The 6,124-nt window shown below is 34.9% G+C and overlaps 1 long non-coding RNA gene across 1 annotated transcript in view; it reads left to right on the top strand.

Annotated features, from left to right (window-relative positions):
• The first annotated feature begins 4,793 nt into the window (after positions 1-4,793).
• LOC111571122 (uncharacterized) overlaps positions 4,794-6,124 on the top strand; it is a 6,998-nt gene continuing 5,667 nt past the window's right edge. The window contains exons 1-2 of the long non-coding RNA XR_002746335.2: positions 4,794-4,962; positions 5,491-5,642. This is a non-coding gene — a long non-coding RNA (uncharacterized LOC111571122). The remainder of the gene's footprint in view (positions 4,963-5,490; positions 5,643-6,124) is intronic.

Genomic DNA, 6,124 nt, shown 5'->3' with positions numbered 1-6,124 from the left:
ATTCAACATACTTGATGAAAAATGTTCTTTCAGCTGCAAACTGAGATGATTAATCTCATAAAAATACACTGAAAATCCAAGATATTTGCCTGGAAATTTGTTATATTATGGGAAGATGAACCTGAAAAATGAGAATAAAACCACTGACAGTTCATGTAAAATAAAACTAACCATCTAGAGAGATCAGGGACTGTTTCCTTGGTGGACTTTGATGCAGAAGTGACAGAGTCTGAGTGAATCGGTCCTTTAAGTGGAGTAAATGATTGTCTACATATGTGTTGAGACTCTTGACATTTGACAAGGAACAGAAGTGATCGATTTCACTCACACAACAGCTAATCAATGCTGTAAATGTCACAATAATCAATAGTCATATTATTCAAACATTGAGCTAATCAGGGAGCTATTACTGAACAGTGCAGGGATCAATAGTATCTCAATGAGCTTTAGAGGAGGAAGTAGAGTTCATGTGTTTCTGTCTAAAGGTCTCTGCTCCTTTAAATTCATTTAACTAAATAATGAATCTGTAACCATCATGTCGCTGCATGTTGTCCATTATTATGAACTCAGATCATCACTCCTTCAGATTATCTACGATCTCCAACTGATTATTGATTAACTAGCAGGAGATGAACTGGAGAACTTTGCTTTGAAATCCTCAGATCTGATCAGTTCTTAATTTAACTCACATTTTGAATCTTAGCTTCACCTCTGACCTCACTTCCTGTTCTTCCTCTACCTGAAGGTTTTAACAAACGAGAATTAAAATGAAAAGCTGAGACCACCTTTAGTTTGTTTTATTCAGGATTTCCAGTCAGTTCAGGCCAAACAATCCCATTATTTCTGCTGCTTCTTTACTTATTAATACCAGTTTCAGTTTTATGGATTGAACAACATGTCTGACGGCTCTCTGCTGTTCAGGTAGTTTAATTATCTCTCTGATTAGTTACAGGTAATGTTCAATCTTCTTGTCTCTCCATTGCTAAGAGAGTTCCACGCAGTTCTGTTCTTTGTTTTCTTTCTCATGATAACAGTACTTATTTACATTTACACTACTGTTCAAATGTTTGCGGTCATCCAGATAAAACTCCCACTTTTATCCATGTGCTAACATAACTGCACAAGGGTTTTCTAATCATCAATGAGCCTTTCAACACCATTAGCTAACACAATGTAGCATTAGAACACAGGAGTGATGGTTGCTGGAAATGTTCCTCTGTACCCCTATGGAGATATTCCATTAAAAATCAGCCGTTTCCAGCTAGAATAGTCATTTACCACATTAACAATGTCTACACTGGATTTATCATTCATTTAATGCTATCTTCACTGGAAAAAAATGCTTTTCTTTCAAAAATAAGTGACCCCAGACTGTTGAACCGTAGGGTATAGCTGTAGCTTCACCTCTATGCAGATGACACTCTCCTTTATTTCTGCTAATTTTAAACCTCCTTCAAGATCACAATCTGAAATAAAGGTCAACCGATATTTGGTTTGTTCCTACTCTGACACTAATGCCAATGATTTGAAATCAAGGAGACCAATGACCAATATTTAGAACTGATAAAATTACTGTGATAGGGATCCAATCAGAGAGCTCTGTAGGCAGGACGTTACTGAGTTTGGTGGAGACAGCATCAGAGACAAACTATTTATTTTTCCATGAATCAGTAAAGAAAACACTGATAATCAGAATATGAGCTCCAATAATCTGTTTAACGCTGATCACAAACTGGTTCTAAACTTTTCAAAGACACAATAATCCAGAGAACGGCTTCATAAATGACTAACCTGAAACCCCGAGATACAATCTGAGGTTGTTTTTTTTTTTTTTTTAGAAATGAATCATATTTGCCTTTAGTTGAAATGTAAATGGACTGTTTTCCAGTCTGTGGTGAGTGATATAATGGGATGGAGGGTCAGTTTTGTAGTTAAAGGACATATAAGAGCTGTTCTCACCTGTTTTCATCTCAGAACTCTCCTTTTACCTGCTTTATATAACCTCAATGTCAGCTCATGAATTCTTCTTTTATTTCTGTTTGCTTTCAAATGTTTCTGCATGTTTCAGGTTGAATAAATAAAATCACTGAAATTAATGAAAGAATCAGTCAGAGGCTCAGCGTCTCTCTGTGTTATTTTCCAGGAACTGATGGTTTGTCCTTGAATCTGCAGCGGCGTCTTTGTTATCAAACCGATCGACACTCGGAGCTCAACAATGTGAAGAAATACTCAGACAAACTCACATTAAATTACACAGTCCTCCTCAAAGCTTCTCAGACCTCGTTCACTAAAACACAGACCCTCTAGATGCATATCTCCTCCGTCTAATTTAACAGAAAAACTGTCCACACAATCAGCATTTTACTAAATATCTCCAACTATAAACCCATCAACAATACATCAAACACCAGAGTTCTGTGGATTAAATAAAACTGGACTTTTATTGTGGAGGGGAAGTGAGCAGACAGAGTTCAGCTGTAAAAAGAAACTAAAGTCTGATATTAACAAACTCTCAGTTTGAAATATTCTCACAAATACAGAGAATCTGCACTTTAGAAGTTGTAAAGATTCTCTGTTGGTCTTTGTGGTCACCTGATCAGTGAGCAGCTCTGTGATTGGCTGAAATCTCACACCACTGGACAGATTCAGTGAATCAGAGTCAGACGTCAAGTTTCCTCTCAGATCAGATGAATTATAACAAGATGAAAAGTCAGGGTGGGATGATGCCAAAAATATATATACTGCCTTCTCTACACTGTAAAAAATATGTAATTTTTCACATCAAAATACAATATATAGCCTTACTTTTAGACAGACAGACAGATAGACAGATAGATAGATAGACTATAGATAGATAGATAGACAGATAGATAGATAGACTATAGATAGATAGACAGACAGACAGACAGAAAGACAGACGGATAGATGGACGGACGGACAGACAGACAGACAGATAGATAGACTATACATAGATAGATAGATAGATAGATAGATAGATAGATAGATAGATAGATAGATAGATAGATAGATAGATAGATAGATAGATAGACTATACATAGATAGATAGATAGATAGATAGATAGATAGATAGATAGATAGATAGATAGATAGATAGATAGATAGATAGATAGATAGATAGACTATACATAGATAGATAGATAGGCTATAGATAGATAGATAGACGGATAGATAGACTATAGATAGATAGATAGATAGATAGATAGATAGATAGATAGATAGATAGATAGATAGACTATAGATAGATAGATAGATAGATAGATAGATAGATAGATAGATAGATAGATAGATAGATAGATAGATAGACTATAGATAGATAGATAGATAGATAGATAGATAGACTATAGATAGATAGATAGATAGATAGATATATAGATAGACTATAGATAGATAGATAGATAGATAGATAGATAGATAGATAGATAGATAGATAGATAGATAGATAGATAGATAGATAGATAGACTATAGATAGATAGATAGATAGATAGATAGATAGATAGATAGATAGATAGATAGATAGATAGATAGATAGATAGATAGATAGATAGATAGATAGATAGATAGACTATAGATAGATAGATAGATAGATAGACTATAGATAGATAGATAGATAGATAGATAGACTATAGATAGATAGATAGATAGATAGATAGATAGATAGACTATAGATAGATAGACTATAGATAGATATGCTTTGCTTTATTCATTGTTTTGTGTATCATTTTTGTAATTTTGTTTTTTTGTGTTGTTTGTCCATTTTTTGTCACTAACTTTTTTGTCTAATTCTTTTTTGTTTTGTTTTGTGTCATTTGTCTCATTTTTTGTAATTTTTGTCTAATTTTTTGTTGTTTTGTGTCTCATTTTTGTAATATTTTGTCGTTTTTGTTGTTTTTTGTCTTTTTTGTCTCATTATTGTCATTTTGTTTCCTGCTTTTGTCGTTTTCTGTTTCCTTCTTGTTTCGCTGGTGTTTTTGTCATTCTTTGTAAGTTTGTGTTTTGCTTTATTCATTGTTTTGTGTAGCGTTTTTGTCATTTAGTTTTTTTCTCTCGCTTGTGTTGTTGGTCCATTTTTTGTTGTTTTTTCTCGCTTTAGTCACTTTTTGTCTTGTATTTATCAGTTGTCCTTTTTAGTTGCTTTGTAATTTTCTTTCTTTGTTTTTGTTTTGTTTCTTGTTTGTGTGTTTTTTTGTCATTTTGTTTCATGCTTTTGTCATTTTTTGTCTCGTTTTTGTGGTTTGTCCATTTTTTTGTTGCTTTGTAACTTTTTTGTTGAATTTTTTGTCTCTTTTTTGTTTTGTTTCGTGTAGCTTGTCTCATTTTTTGTCGTTTTCTGTGTCATTTTGGTAATATTTTGTCTTTTTTTTTGTTGTTTTTTGTCTCTTTTGTCTGATTTTTGTGGTTTTGATCCTCCAGTAAATCCTCTCTGGTTCAGTTCCAGGTGACTTGTGTTCCTTTGTCGACACTGTGATCTGGAAGTTGTAATGTGGAAATGATAAACTGAGGCTGAATGCTGATGAAACTCAATTTATTTTTCTTCATAAATTTCAGGTTGTTCCTGATGTTTATGTAACCCGGATAGATAACCTCAGGTTATTAATAATGTGTTTTTAGCCAGTATTTTGAGTTAGTCTCTTAATTTGCCTGTTCTTTCAGGAGAATCAGTACCTTAAATTGGCCACAAGGTGGTAGTAGAAGGCCACTATTGTCCCTAAGATTGATTTGATAAGTTTCCTTAGTACGCGAAAAAGTGCTCGGGGTGATCATCTTACCGAAATACGCCATCTTTTCTTTCTCTGTGTGGATGCTGCGCTGGAGCTAGAGCTGGATTTACTTAGAAAACAGACCATAAAAGAGGTATTTTGACACTAACGTTAACTGCAGAAGTTATGGAAATAGACAAGAACCATCAGACGTCTTTGAACCACGTAGAAATCGATATTTCGGTGAGTTATGGGTGTTCTTCAAGGTTTTACCGTAGCATGCTAACGCTAGCAAAGTGAAGCTAAAAACAGGAAACACGAGCCCCGTAGTCTGTCTAAAAAACAGTCGGGATAACTTTGATAGGAATTAAATGGTTTTCCATTGATATCTGTTAACTGTTTCATGTGTTTACTGAGTTGTATGTTGTTGCTACTTGAATAATTTACTGTGTAAAATGAAGGATCTCCACTCGGTGCTGGCTAGTTAGATGCTGCATATGTTCAAATGCTAGAGTACATTTCATGCAGTTAGACTGAGTTACTGAGTCTAATAATGTGTTAAACTGTAAAATGTGTTGTATCATCAGCTGTAGGATGAGGGAAGAATGTATTTAAATTCAGAAGGTTATATTGTTTATGATATGTTGTACTGTTATGTGTGCAGCCTGTTATAAGCTAAGAAGGAACTGGCAGAAAGGCAGCTTTATTGGAGTAAATGTATTGAACAGTTATTATGGATTGTATGAGTAACTGCCCTGCACATCCGTGTAGGCTGGTTTTTTGAGGATTCTCTTCAGTGGGACTTTGATCTTCATCCATCTGCTGTGTGTTGATGTCCATCCACGTCCACATCTCCATTTCCATCACGCTGGGATCAGCCATCACCTCGGACCGTCTCGTCAGACATTCATTATAAGGAGGAGGTAGGATTTTCTTTGTGAGTGCACTCAATATTTTTTTTGTTTGTTTGTTTTGCTGCCTAGGGGTTTGGGTTTGATTTGCCTGGCCAGCCAGTTGTGGGTGTACAAAGACATTTTAATCCTTGGAACTGTTGATGGACTTGATTGTGATTATCGTGAAATGTCCCTAGATACAGTGTTTTGGTCGTTTCAACATTCATGAGCTCAATTTTGTACGGGGGTTCTATATACACTGCCCCAAAAAATTAAAGGAACACTTTGAAAATACATCATATTTTAATGGGAAAACATAACAATCTGGATATCTACATTGATATGGACTGGATAATGTGTTAAGAACAAAAACATGCCACATCGCTTGATGGAAATGAAGAGTGCTGAATTCAAGACACCCCAAAAGTCAGAGTGAAGAACTGATGGTGCAGGGTGGTCCATCTTTCTGAAATTCCTCTGCAGGAACTCAGAATGGTACTCAGTAGTTTGTA

This window comes from Amphiprion ocellaris, chromosome 13 (assembly GCF_022539595.1).
Source record: "Amphiprion ocellaris isolate individual 3 ecotype Okinawa chromosome 13, ASM2253959v1, whole genome shotgun sequence".
NCBI classification, from domain to species: Eukaryota; Metazoa; Chordata; class Actinopteri; family Pomacentridae; genus Amphiprion; species Amphiprion ocellaris.
The sequence above is the reverse complement of the archived record's forward strand: the minus strand, read 5'-3'. Positions and strand labels throughout refer to the sequence as shown.